This window comes from Lagopus muta, chromosome 5, assembly GCF_023343835.1.
Source record: "Lagopus muta isolate bLagMut1 chromosome 5, bLagMut1 primary, whole genome shotgun sequence".
Lineage (NCBI taxonomy): Eukaryota > Metazoa > Chordata > Aves > Galliformes > Phasianidae > Lagopus > Lagopus muta.
In genome coordinates this window covers 48,992,952-49,007,727 of record NC_064437.1, presented here as the reverse complement: position 1 = coordinate 49,007,727, position 14,776 = coordinate 48,992,952, and the positions used below count along the sequence as shown (strand labels likewise).

The 14,776-nt window shown below is 42.2% G+C and overlaps 1 protein-coding gene across 8 annotated transcripts in view; it reads right to left on the bottom strand.

The window, feature by feature from the left end:
- Window positions 1-14,776, bottom strand: part of C5H10orf71 (chromosome 5 C10orf71 homolog) — a 27,875-nt gene extending 13,099 nt beyond the window's left edge. Inside the window, exons 1-3 of one of the 8 annotated variants that reach the window (XM_048946013.1) lie at window positions 4,112-4,440; window positions 1,309-1,448; window positions 8-74 (exon numbers count right to left, since the gene is read on the bottom strand). The gene's annotated coding sequence lies outside the window, so the exon portion shown is untranslated. Of the gene's footprint in view, window positions 1-7; window positions 1,080-1,308; window positions 1,449-4,111; window positions 4,441-5,282; window positions 5,718-9,237; window positions 9,261-14,717 lie in introns of those variants that run through there. The other 7 variants (XM_048946014.1, XM_048946012.1, XM_048946019.1 and 4 more) reach the window with 7 other exon arrangements.

Genomic DNA, 14,776 nt, shown 5'->3' with positions numbered 1-14,776 from the left:
GTCTCACCTGCTCCTTTCCTTTTTATCTTCTGGGTGTATCTTCTGGACAGCGATTAGCATTATCTACTTATTTTCTATTAAATTAAAAAAAAAAAAAAATCAAGCCATATGTAGGTGCTAGAGTTCATATTCTAAGTAGTGATCCAGTTTTTTCCACGTGACCCAGTGAATTCCACATGACATGTAACGTCATGAAATAGCCATCATATGTTACTAAAGAAATCTTCCAGATACATCAGTCTTGATTCTGGAAACACGCAGAACTTCCCAAAGGCTTTGTGAGACACAGATGTTCACAGATTGTGTTTCGAGAGGTAACCCAAAACAATATGCAACACATTGTCTCCAGAATCCAGTGCAACTAATAGTATCCCTGAGAAACACCTATCATGGAAGACACACACAAACACACAACAGAAGAGCAGAGAAGACACAACACTGAATTGAGGTGAATATCAGCATGTGGCAACCTGTGACAGGCACAATGCTTGCCAGTTGCACTGTGAGCCTTGCTATCCACAGACAGGCTCCCTTGAGTAGCAGCTAAGGCTGCCTCTCTGAATGCCAGGGTGCAATCAGTGAGGAAACTGTCCATAACTGGAGGACAAGAATTCACATACCCAGTTTTTATTCATCTTCAAACACCTGAGTAACAAATGATGATTTTCATACCCTGTAAACTATCTAAGCACACTAAAATCAAGCCCCAGTTTAATTTTCGTCACTGAAGATTTGCACCAGAATGAATTCATCAGTTCCAGCCAATCTCTATTTTTTGTCTTTACAGAAGATTAAGGCAGGGCCAAGGCTCATTAGTATGATCTGTTAACAACATCCAGAATGATGCAGAACCAATCTAGAGAAACAGAGATCTGCCCTACTAACATCCCCGCAGACAAAATCAGACGCCAAGAACAGTTCAGACCAGGGGATAGGGGCATACATCTGAGCAGGGAAGAAAAGGTGAAGGCCTTGGTTTTCAAGGTTTTCTGGCTCAGGCTGCAGAAAGAGAGAGATTTCTTACTTATACCTTGCTACAGCACTCAAGTGCAGTCAAAAGAGCTCAGTTCTTGAGCAAGTGATGTGGAGGCAGAAAATAACACTTCTGTACATGCCATAACATATGACTCAAGCACAGAGCCATCCATTTGCTTAACATCTTTTCTGCAATGACAAACTGCACCTCAATCATTTGCAATGATAGCAGAGCCATTCCAGCTGAAGGACATAATACAAACTCATGCCTGCTACCTGGGAGTCAGTCTGACAGCTTCCCACCCATTGGAGGACTTTGAGAGGGCCACCCACCTGTGCTTCCAGTTGGTACCTCTGGAGGCTGCAATATTTTCTTCCTTTTGAGGGGAAAAAGCCATCTAATGGTCTCCTCATGAACAAGATGAAAGTCCTTTACAATTCCCTCTTCAATGTGAAATGGGTTCTTTTATTTCCTGGGAAGTGAAGATTCCTTTTTCTTATTCAGGCATTGATTCATTGCCATGATTTAATAGTGTGTCCCTAAGGCCCTTCTTCATTCTTTTACAGTTAATGCATATGCTAAGGCATTTCTTGAGATTATCTTGTAATGGTTATGTAAAAATAAGAGAGAAAGAACAAGAAAAGATGAAGTTTTAAGCAGAATTCACCCTTGTTCCCAAGAGGGAGGTCAATGACTGGCTTGGGAGAGGATAGCCCAGAGGAGCTCCTTCAGTAGCATCACTCAGCAACTTCAGTGACGCTGTAACCACCCTGAAATACACCTCAACGGAGCAGAAGCATCAGAAGTGTGCAGAACTGTACAACAGTTAGCACTGAACCTGACAGTCAAGCCAAACTGACATGAAGGTGTGACAACTTACATCTGATTCAGCTGTAGCCTGGTGGAGGCATACCTGAGACAGAGGGTCTGTACTGGCTGTAAATTGCCAGGTACTGCTGTTTGATGACTGTGTGTAAAGCTGTATCTAAATGTTAACCACATGTATCCCTTTTAGAGATTTTCCTCAGAATTTCACAGAATTTTCATCTATCTTTTATAATTGGAAGATATGAGTTGGGTGGCCTTCAGGTACCTGGCTCTGCCACCAAAACAGCTTCAGACATATTTTCTAAGCAACAAGGAAAATAACCCTGAAACTGTTGCAGTGCAGCGATGTGAGAGACTGAAAAAAAAGATGCATCGACATTTGACCTGCTTAGCTCACAGGAAGGTTGGTCTGACTGTTACTGGATGATTTAGATAAATCATTACTAGCTAATGCCTTCATGTATATCATTATTTGCAAGCACAGGAGATGAATAATAAAGAAACCCAGGACTGTAATTAAGTATCTGCTTTCTATCCCTGACTAAAGAGGCTCATTTGGTCAGGAAGAGGGTGATCAGGGAAGGGCTGTATTCTGATGGCTTCAGTACTGCCTCAGTTTCCCTACGAGCTGCCTTGAAACAGGGTCTCCATGGCAGTCTCTCCGATCACAGTACACACTCCCATACCCCAGCTGCATGCAAGCCAGCACAGCTAAGCCTACAGCTAACAATCACTTGCAGAATTCCGTTCTGCCAGCAGCTTTCTGTGTGAGCAATCCCAGCTCCAGTGGAGAAATTAAAGACTGATGCAGTGGTATTTTCTCCCAAGCTGGGCCATAGATTTAGCTGGCTTTTTACTGGTCTTACATTGTATTGCACAGCTCAAGTAATGCAAGCACAAACAAAACAAACATTTCCAAGAAGGAGATAGGATTAAAAGGCTGCAGAGTGAAATCTTTGTACACAGATTTGTGCTACAAGGATGCAGTTATACCTGCATGCCCTTACTTGGCTGGGCCCTTCCAGTTCGTAGGTGAGCACTTGTTAATAATGTTTTGCTAAGTAAGCCATAAAAAATGCATGTAATTTAAATATTGTTCCAGTGGGAAGCATGGAAGGACAGAGAAATTTGTTTCAAGCCTCTGAATGCAGAGAATCTCTAGTTTGTTAGTATTTTTCACAAGTCTATCCTCCAAGCAATTAACTGGGGGTTTCTGCTCCTTGCATGGGCAGTTCTCTGAAGAACTAAAGGGGAAGAACCACAAGCTTTGAGTCTGTGCAGAAAAGGAACTCCTTATTTCTTCTCACTTCTCCTTCCCTCCCACTCCCCCACCAACAATGGCAGGATACCAGCAAGGGATCTCTAACTGAGAACTGACAAAGTCAGCCTCAATTGGCCACTATGGCCTTGTGAGAGGATTTTTTTCCTTATTCAGAACTAACCGGATTGCCTATTTACAGGACATAGAAAAAAGCACAAGTGATTTGGGTTCCCAAGCTTCATTTCAGCTATTCCCGTTCTTGCTTTGCTCTGAGTTCTGTGCTAGGCTAACTGCGTGTTGTTCCTTCAGATGGCAGATGAAGAAGTTCTGCAACAACTGGACACAGAGAAGCCTATGCCATTTAAGAAATTTTCCAGTGATTAAAAGTGGATACAAGTCCTAGTCACAGTCATTTATAGTGGCCTCTTAGCACTGCTGAGGTATTTGAAGTATTTTACTTTTTCAGGCTCTATAGTGCACTTACTGCTGCCTATGAAATATTTGAACTGTTCTCTTCTATTTGTTCCAAAAAAAACCCCCAAAAATGAACAAAAAAAAACCAAAACCAAAAGTACCAGAAATAAAAATGCCTTCACACCCCTACACAAATAACTGAAGTATGTAGGAGTATTTTATCTCTAGACAGTAGTCATCTGGAAAATAATATCAATGCATATTTGCTTAAAATTGCTTACTGCAAAATGTGCAGGACAATTAAATGGAGCTTCATAGCAATTTAGCAGTCTTTAAAAAAAAATCACCCCCCTTTACTGAATAGTTGTGTCAAAAACAGTAATCACTGCATAATACCCTGCATACTATATGTATGCCTTTTTCCACACACAGACTCTCAGAGGCAATCCAGCATTTTTAAGAGCAGAAAAAAGCTGGACAAACGGAACAATTTTCCACCTCTCATCACTGAAAAAAAATATAAAAGTGCTGTTTGATTTCTCTCATCTGATCGATTTCACATTCACACGCTCAGACACCACCGTTCTTCATCATTTCCAGGTTTTAAAAATGCCCGTATGCTTCCCCCTTACCTTCAGTGCTCCAGCTTCCTGATCAGGGACAGTACAGTGCTGCGCTTTCTTCCCTTAAGTCAAAGCCCCAGCACATTTTACAGCAGTCTGCTTACTATTAGCACTTCCCATTATTTATGTGTTTCAGACTCTCTTCTGAACATGGTTATCTTAACAGAAACAGTAACTGAAAAATAAACAATCAAAAAAGAAAAGTGGAGGAGCTAACCCTTGAGTCCTCACAGACCTGCCAGGCCAGGTGAAGTGAGCAAGGAATCCAAAGTTAGTAAAATGTATTTAAATAGTTATCAGGCAAGGGGAAGCCAAACGGAGATCATGGTGGGGAAGAGGCAAACATACGTATTGGAATAACCATGCGGTGTCAAGTAACAGACAGATGAAACAAACAGTCATCAGCTATTTTTAATTCAGATTTGCCCGTGGTAATGCTTGAGAGATAACTAATACAGAAAGTAATGGTGTGCAATTGGCTTGCTACAGCCAGTGATTCAAACCTGAAAGTACCGCATTTTTGTACCTACAGGTGTGAGTTAAAGTGTTTATTAAGGTCACCATGAAATATACTGTGTAAGAAATACAGGCATGAGTGACACACTACTGTCCTACCAATGCCTTTTCATAAATAGCTCGTTTCATCATCAGAGTTGGACAAATGTATCCAGAGTTCTTAGAGTAAGGACCCCATTCCACTCTCCTTCCAAAGCAAACAACATCAGCAGCCCTCCTGGAGGCACATGCCAGCATTGGGTTTCATTTGGCAAACTGCAATAGGATATTGAATAATAGGGGAAGTATGCCACAAAGTCAGCAAGCTCAGTTTTTGTACCACAGATATAAACAGTGGATTGCCCCCTGTGCCCTGCTAAAGGTGCAGAGCTTCTTGCTGGAGTTATGGGTTTCTCCTGGGGCTCAGCATTGTTCTGGACTTGAGCCTCAGCCCACAGCAAACAAAGAATCTCCTATGATTATGGCCCAACTTCTATTTCCATGCTTGAGCAGGGCGCTATGTGAGCCTGGTGTTCATCTGCATTTTAAAAAGAGCTGCTAATTATATTGATACAGCATGAGTAAGGCAGCAACCATGCCGTCTTCACCGCTTGAGATTCTCCGAGCTTTGGAAGGCTTGGGATAAACAGTAACTCTCTGCAAACCAGGAGCAGCCTGAACTCACCTGTCCTTGGAGGGGCAATGATCTGCCTTCCCCAAAGCAGCGTTCAGCCTTGATTTTCCCACCTGGGAGAGGTGTACTTTTCCCCACATATCTCAGCAGGAAGATGTTGCTAAGGCCACTCTCCTAGGCTCCTGGTCTGTGCTTTTGGTGCTCAGCTGCTTCTGCTAATTCATCCCAAACCAAATGCTGGTCTTGCCAAACATCAGGGCACCTCTGTGAAATTCTGGCTCCAAACTGTACACTCCGACAGCTACTCATACCTGTAACTCATGACAGCACCTACGTTAAGATCCAGTGCGTGCACAAGTCATGGCCCCTGTGAGCTGAACCATCCAAGAGAACTGCTGCACTCTGCAAAAACAGGTTGGGATGAAAACAAGCACTGGAAAAGCAGTTTTCAGGCACCCACTGACACTACTGGAGGCAAAACTGTCTGTATATGTATCCCTGTCTCTCCCACACATTTCTGAAGAAGGGTGGAATGTATTTCTGGAATACTTGTGCTAAAAATAAATCCATCCCTGCTATCTATGAAGAGAGGCAGGTATAGCCCGAGTTTCTGTGAGCCCATGAACTTGTGAACTGCTTGGAGGCTGAATAACAACTAAAAAGACCCCTATGGAAACTGACTGTGGATGCTTGCAGAAAGGGTGGCTGGAGGGATTGGAAAATCCAACAGAGGCCTCTCATGGGAAAGCAGCTGGGGCTAGTGCTGTGCATGATGAATGTGCTGTGCAGGTTCCAGCTTTGATCGGGCTCACATCTTAGGATAGGCATTATATTTGTTCAAATACGACGATAATAAATACAAATATTTGCAAATTCAGTGCTCAGATGAGACTCTGGGATCAGATGGCCTGCCATTAAAATAAAACCACTTCTGGGGAAAATTACTGAACAGCACATAGCAAACACAACCCAGAGGCACACAGATGTTGTTACCCTACTCCCAGGAAAGTTAGAAAGCAAAAATTCCTGCTGCTTTCTTTCAGTGAGTGTGGAGCAATAATAGATCACATCGAACTTTTGTAGACAGCTATTTGGACTGAAATTCTAAATTTATGTGAAATGAGAAGGCCATTAACACAAATATGTCAATAGCAAATGAATGTATGCAGTTTAATGAACTCCATTTTTCACACACACTTCCTCACACATACAAATTTGAAACTCAGTATGCTTGGCAAGGCTGAGAGCACTCACATGAAAGCCTTATGCAAAAGCAGTATTTTTTCAGGATTTCCAGAGTTGTATCCCACCACTTAACACTTTCTTTAGGGAAATGAATGGAATTCTTCCCTAGTAAGGGAGCCAGGTTTTTCTTCATTACCTTAGTTGCAAGTCTCACAGGAGCAGTATTATGCAGACCTCAATGGGATAATGGACCAATTATATGCAGAAGGTCCCTGGTACATGGAAACCAAAAAACTGAACTGATTATAAGCAGAAATGAAAGCGTGCCGCTCTAGACTAGGAAAATGCAAGCATCAAACTACTTTGACTGTAGAAAGTAAATGGTTTATAATTCTCTTGGCGTGGACAAGCAAGGGGGCTACTTCATATCCCAGAAGTGTATTAGGATTATATTGAGTTTTCAGTTGTTTGTTTACAGCACTTTTTGCCCCACAGAGAAATACAGGTTCAGCCCTCACCTGGCAGGCACAGGCTGAACGATTTGTTGACTGATACCCCAGTCAGTGCAGTAACTTTGTCTCTGGGCAAAGGACAGACATACCACAATGCCTAACAACACCTTCACCTGCTCCACATGTACACCCCCTGAAGTTTTGCAAGGCCTGTTTTTCTGAGGGTGCTTCTAGCACCTGCATGCCTGCTCCTGGATGTGCCCAGAGGTGCAGCAGCATTGCAGGGCGGAACAAGGAGTCATGGTGCAAACCAGGCTCTGTTCCACCTACCCTCATGCAACAGCCCAAGTGCCCAGTGTTGTTTGCCAGCAAGAGGGCTCCACTGCTACAGGACCTGTCTGGATGGGGAGGTGGTTGCCAACTTCTGTCCCATTCCTGCAGCATGTCAGCAGACCCAAATTCTTTCCAGGCTCAAGCTGATCTGAATACACACCTCCTCTGATAATAGAAATACAGTTTCTGGGGAGGAGGTGCTCAATTTATTCCTCCTCTTGCAATCTCTGCGTTTTACACCTGGAAGGAGCAGAGAGAAAGACTGAAAGTGAGTTGAAGTCTCCAGTTTTGCTGTCTCCTTTAGGAAGCACTGGGCTTGTCTGAGCATGTGCACATTTTCTCTCAAGTGGAAAAGCATCACTGCTTCCTCAAGCAGGTGGATTTTCTGCAAAAGCTCTGCTCAGACCAAACCCTGGCCTTCCCTAACTGCAGGAGGCTGCAAAGGGCTGAGGGTTCTGACAGAAGTTTCCTTGTTATTGCTTTTGCGATAGGTTTTTCCCACGCAAAGAGAAACTAAAGCCACATCTTCTAACACTGCATTAGCACCTCTTGTTAGCTAACACAGGCTATGCTGCACCTGGCAACACAGGAAATGACAAATAGATCTCTGCCATATTCCTTTTTACCTTTGTCTTCTTCTGCATTCAGCCTCAATCCACATCCCAGTTCAAAACAAACTTCTGTCCAGACAAACAAAGCAGAGCAGACCTAAGTGAGGGCAGACAGGAGCAGTCCTGCAGCCTGCTCCCTTGCAGCCATTTCTCCAACCTGCTGGAAGGGGCGTTTACCTTCACCCCTGCACAGCCATCATCCAAGGCTACTTTTCAAGGTAAGAACCTTGCCAGAGACTTCTAGAGCTCTGACAAGGAGAGAAATTCTGATTTATGAAGTCATTGGATCTTTCCCTATTTGCCCTTATTGCAGCTTGGAAGGAAGCCTAGAAAAACAAAAAATTTCTGTAGAAGAAAGCTCTGAAAAAAAAATTCAGCATGGGTCAAACCAAAACCAAAAAAACAAACCATTGATTTTACAATTCAGAATTTTACAATACATTATTTAATATAATACAAACTCTAAATTGTTTTTGGTATGCCCTCTGAAAGTATTAGGAGAGGTTTAGAGAGGGAAAGAAAGCTATAATTCTTCCCTGAAATCAGATTTTTCCTGACACCAACAATCTTTGCTGCATCTCAGCTTTGACTGCACTTGTGAGCTCTGGCAGATGTTGGCTGTGCTATCTTTCGAGCTCTACCTTAAATTCAATTTTAAAAAAATGTCTCCAGCCTGACCTGCTCTCTCCACTGCTGCCCAGTCAGTTATCACCTAGTCTCAGCTGACTCAGAAATGGCTCCTCTGGATTCCAGCCCCGAGCACCCTACTAAAAGCCCTGGGAGGTGCCTTGCCTGTAATGGCAGGCCTGGGCTCAGCAACCCTTTGTTGGCTCCCAGGGACAGAAGTTGCCCTTGAAGGACTCTGAAGACCTGAAGACTTTGTTACAAATGTTGTCAAGGACATCAGTCATGACCACATCCTATCTATTTCCCCCAAATTATACCGCAATCAGGAGCCAAGTCATGTTTTTGACAGTAAGACAGCAGCAACACATACCTTGATCATATCTGCACAACCCCAGAAAGATGTTTTTTGCACAGCAATTTCATGTTGAACATGAGAGCAGAAGACAGATATGACTTAAAAGAAACCTACTATGGAAAATGCTAAAGAGCAGAAGATAGCTAAATTACTCTGAAAAAAAAAAAAAAAAAAAAAAAAGTTCAATCCTGGAAAGCATTGTAGTACATAAGCCACTAAGCAAAAAAAAAAAAACAAAAAACCTGCCAGGTACCTATCTGTGTTTGGGCAACAATTTACCTTGGAAATAATTTTTTCTTCTTTACTTTGGCCATCAGGAATTGTCAGTGCAATAAGCAAGAATTGTGAGAGTGTCAGCCAGTCCCAGGATGAGCAATGAAGTAGACTTCCAAGTGAAGGTTAGGAAATGAGCAGGCTTGTAACATCAGATGAAGGAAACATACCTGTGAATAGCTGCAGTGACCTAAAAATTAGTCCTCTGAAAAAAACATTACAGAAAAGCCGGTGACATTTAGAGATGCTAAGACAAATGCATTAGGCATTTTATAAACATAGCTCTAATCCATCTGAGTTAAGAAAAGAGGTGGGAGGAATGTGGATTTGCTGGACTAGCATAAATATTTCCTATTTACAAATCACAAAGCAAAAACCAGAGACCACAGGCTAATTAAAATAGCTGGACGGCAATGATGGGAAACATAAGCTGCTATTTTTAGGGAATCATATGAGCACCCAACCAGCTACAAGTCTGGTCAACGTGGAGATGTCACATGGCTGCCCAGAGCTCTGAGTACTGTACCTCACCACCGCAGACTGTGGAGCCACTGAGATTGTTTCCATTCCCTCTCCAGATCTCATCCACATTTTGTGCAGTTCTTTGCATTTAACACAACAGCTTGAAAGATTTTCCATGACATTTTTCTTAGGGCCATTGACAACTGCAGCTGAGAGATGGGCTTTGGGTAGCATTTGCAGGGGTGACCCCATGCAGATTTTGGGGATTGGCAATGTTTTATGGGAGGGAGCTGTGTCACACTGCAGAGCAGCTGGTACTGCAGAAGTAGCTACTGTTTGAGTGTGGGCTCTGCTGGATGGGGAGGAGTCAAGAGGCAGAAGATAAAACAGAACAACTTGTTATAGGCTTGTGAATTTGCCCTGCTCACAGTGGTTTTCATTTTGTGGTTTCCAGAATATACTTTCTGGGGGCCCAAAAGAGGAAATAGCAGAAGAAAACATGAGAATTTAGTTCCTCATCAGGAACAAAGCATATTTATGTTGTCTCCTAAACTCAGAGCACTGCACAGAAAATATGAGGGTGCAGAAGCATGCCTGTGTTGTTCCATGCTTGAGCACTGGTGGGCAGGGATGGAAAGATCAGCCTGGCTCAGGATAGAGACCTGACTCCAGATGTGAATTAGACAGGGAAGGCATTTAAATTTGCATTCCCAAACCAACAGTCTTCTGAGCTCAAAGCCTTCCTCAGGAAAGAAGTGCTGGAAACCACAAAAAAAAAAAAAAAAAAAAAAAAAAAAAAAAAAAACACCCTGAAAATTCTTCAGTTTTGCATATCCTGAACATTCCATTGCATGAGAAATGCTCTCTGCCTGAGTAAAGCACTTTGCCTTCCCCACAGCCCTTCCCCCCAGATTGCTGCCAAGCCAGGACCATGGGCACCGCTAGCACTTGAACTGCAGCAGACACCGCTGCCCAACCTGTTTCCAGCCTATTAGCAGATCAGAGCGCTAACTGGGACAGGCAGCCTTTTGCTTTTTCCCATTCCACTAATCTGAGGAATTAGACTACTGTATTTCTAAAATGGTAGAACTTTAAGTTGCACTGAAGACAGCAAATAATCTAAAATTGGCTCTCTATAAGACAGGAAACATGCGAGAGGGAACTAGAACTTGATGGCCAGCCTTTCAGAAAAAGCCAGTGTGTAATTGTTCAGGGTTTCGTTGAATGCCCTGAATGGAAGATTAACAAGCCAACAGATGGTGATGATGAGATTATCAGGATTAGCAGGAAGAATCCAGGCAAACACAGAACTGCCAAGAACAGCAAAAACCTGCTCTGAAAGATAGCAAATGTGTTTTCTGTACAGAGCAGTGCTGTATAAGACTGGAAAGAAAGAAGTCAAATGAATAGAAAGCAGCTGCTGCAGAAAAGCAAGAAAACAGCAATGGAGCCATCAGAATTAGAGCGTGGTTGCACAGATTCACTACAGGCACCAGCTCTTCACCTGGCATTCGTCAGGGTCATCTACCGTAGCCCAGGACCTGGCTGTCACATCCTTGGCTCCATCTACCTTGGAGCTTGAGTGGCTTGGGAAACTGGGGACAGCTCCTCAGCCTGAAGCTAAGCCTGGGCAGCATAAGAGAGCCTGACTGTTGGTCCTAAATATTTTGTCACAAACCCTTACTAAGGATTACCCAGATGGGTTCCTGGTTATCAGACACGGCTCTTAGCAGTAAAGTGAAACTGAAGTGGGACTGAAACTAACTGTACCAATATACAAGGTTGCTCATATGAGGGTAATGCCTCCTATTTTATTCTGTTGGCCTACAAAGTCAAAGACAGTGAGTGGTGAGTTTCAGCAGTGGTGACAGAGGTCGTGAGGTACCTTCACTGATTCAGAGTTTGATGAGTGTGGCATGCAGGCTTCTGCTCATCTCTGGTGAAAATGCATAGCAATGGTGGTGACTATATTGAAAAACAGTGTTGTATAGCTGAGAATTTGCTCTATTAAATAGCGTTATTGTGCTCTTTGTATCTGTTGCACTTTTCCTGGAAATAAATAGGAGGCATTACTTTTGGAGCAATCTACATACTAAAATGGCTGGTATTAACACAGAGACAAATGCAAATAAAAGAACCATTCTTTAGTCCCTTTCCATTCAGAAAAGTGCATATGGTTTGAATTACGATAACAAAAACAACTGACTTCAGACATTTTTTAAAGGGTTGTAGTCTGCAGAACTCATTAGAAAATTTACATTATTAAATATTCCAATAAAAATGTAATAAGAATAAAAAGACAAATATTGTACTTTTTCAAAGTCACAACTGGTTTTCTTTAAATTTTACAAAGATATTTTGGACAAAAAGATAAATAATAAAATGACTACAGATACAAGTTTTAATCCTATAAAATATATGTGATTAATTATCTTCCTGCAGAGACTTTTCTTAGGAGCAAAACTAAACACGTTTGCAGAATCAAGGCTGTAAGCATGTCCATAACTTCACTCATGCAGATGTTTTCACTGATTTCAGCAGAAGTGTTTACACACAAAGTAGAGCACAGACTGAAGCATTTAAGCATGGTAACCTCAAAGTGCATTTTTATTGCAAGAAAATATTGCTTTTTCAAAATACAGCAACACTACTCAAAGCCAGGGTATATCTGCAATCCATTAACAGACTGTGTATGCAGACAGAACAAAATGAAGAGGAAAAGTCTGATGTCTCCACTGATGACATCTTCTACAGTGTCCCTGTCACTTGGGATCACAAACCCATTGATTTCAATATTCCAGCCCTACTGAAGGACAACTCCTCTCCAGACATTTCAAATGATTTGATGTGCTGAACCTGAATATTTTGGAAATTAGTACTGACTGCAAGAGCAGCCTGGCAGATGTATCTGAGACAGCTCCAATCAAGAGAAACCCTCCTAGAGACATGAGTGAGGAGCTGGAACACTCTGTTCCCATACTGTTTTAAAGATGGAGCTTGTGCTGTTCTCACAGAAAGGATGCTAATGATACCTTGGGATAGTCTTTTTGCAGCCTAGCTGAGCATGACAAGCATGAAACATCTCTGTAGAAAAAAATACTGCAAGTTCTGAGAGCGTGAAGACTTTCAGGAGATCAAGTACTGAAGTTCAGTGTCAATAATTTAAATGCAGAAAACAGGAAGAAAGCAAGGAAATGGTAGCATGAACAGAACTGAATAGGAATTAAATGTTATTTAAACAGCAGTATTTTTACATTCTTTGACTTTGGATACTCGTCAATTCCAGTGTCAGGATCCACATTTTTCTTTGCACCTTTCATGACTCTACCATTTCTGTTGCCTATGAAAAATCCAACTGCATTCACACAATCCTTCATTTCACTCATGATGTGAGTCACATTAGTTTGTAAAGTCTCTTATCTATTCATGAGATTTTAACAGTACTCACCAGTTATCTTAGGGGTTTCTACTGTGGCCAGTACCACAGTTAGCAAGCACCTAACATCACACTCAGTAGTGATGATCTTTAGAGCCACACCCCAGGTACACCCAGTCCTGTATCTTAAGACAAAAACAAGCCAAAACCAAACATACAAAACAAACAAAACCCCAAACCAAACAAAAACCCCAACCAAAGAAATCAACAGTTGTCAATTTAAATTAAACCATTCTGCAAAACACGTAGAGATTTATATTAAATACTTGTATCAGATGATTTCTTTTGCTGAATGGCTGCAACATGCTTGTGTAGATGTGATTTAGATTCAAAGCAACTAAACTATATAGCAAAGGTTACAATAAGAACCAATAGAAAAGTCAGGAAAAGAGTCCAGATTCTAGCATTATGGACGATTCATCAGATTAAGCTGAGTCCTAGATGGGAAAATCTCTAAGGGAGGATTTTTATTAGCACATTCTGCCTTCTGCAAATTACTTTGATATGATCATAATGCCTTTGTGCTTTTGTCTACCTATTGGTAGTATTTAGAAAGTGCCTATTGCTCTCGAGTCTGGAGCTACATAAACAACAACAATAATAATTAATAACTTTTGCAATTAAATTCTGCCAAATGAAATCTCATATTCAGCTTCAACTGGATGCACTCATCTGTCTTAAGTTGTTGTTTAGGGTTGCTGTGCACTATCTAACTGTTGGTATGTTCTATCCCAAAGGTGGATGGGAAACTTTGAAGCTCTATAAATAGAATATATTATTATTATTAATACTGGGAGATGACAGGACTGCAGCAGTTCAGCCTCAGGGGACAAAGACACTCAAGAACACTTTCAGCATTTGAATGCACGGATGGTTCACAATCAGTGATAAGAGGGAGAGAAAAGCTCTAGTACAAAACATCCCATAAGAGCACAAAGATGAGATTCAATGGCTGGAATTAATCACACTCAGCCCTGGCCTTTTACACGATTAAGCTGGCCACTTAGGCTGCCTTCCTCATCAGTGTAGGGCTCTAGGAGGTCTGAAATGCCTTTCTACCCACGGGAGGAATCACAGCCCCAAGGGGTCAGTTCCTCCAGAACTCCAGAAACCTCCTGAAACAGAGGAGGAGGGGTGGCAGAGCCACAGCCCCAGTAAGGGACCAAGATCCAGCACTTCCACAGCCAGGAAATACAAAGGAAAGGTGTCTAAGAGGAGAAGGAATATAAAGGGAGTGGGGGTACTGGGAAAGTCTTACAAAAACAAGGAAAGGAAAGATGAAACAGCAGCAATCACTGGTTTTCTGGCTTCGAAACTCTGCGGGTCTGATCCTATTTCTCTTGGCTACCAGCAAATTCTCTCTGGCAGGAAATATGAACAGAGTAAGATTGCTCAGGATCAGAAAAAGAGTGTTAAACAAATGAATTAGGCACTCGCCTGTACGTCCCCTCACTTTGACTTCCTCAGCACAACAAGGAAGATGTGGGCCTGCCTAGTGCCCTGTAAATTCTTTGAACATAGTCAAGCACAGTACTGTTGGCTGGCATTGCTGAGAGCTTTTGCTTTCATGCCTGAGTGTCTTTCCTGATCATTGCAGTGCAGTGGGGGTGGACACAGAATCTGTTAGCAAATCTGAGCAAGATGGAGCATCACAACAAGGTCACATAAGTACAGAATGCTGTATCTCACTTCAAAGTCAAGCAGGAAGCAGCATTTTAACCAGAGAGATGAATAGAAGAGATATATACATACCCTCGAATGGGAACCCTGCCGGAGCAGTCAGTCTCCTTCCCTGCCAGCTATGCTGCTGT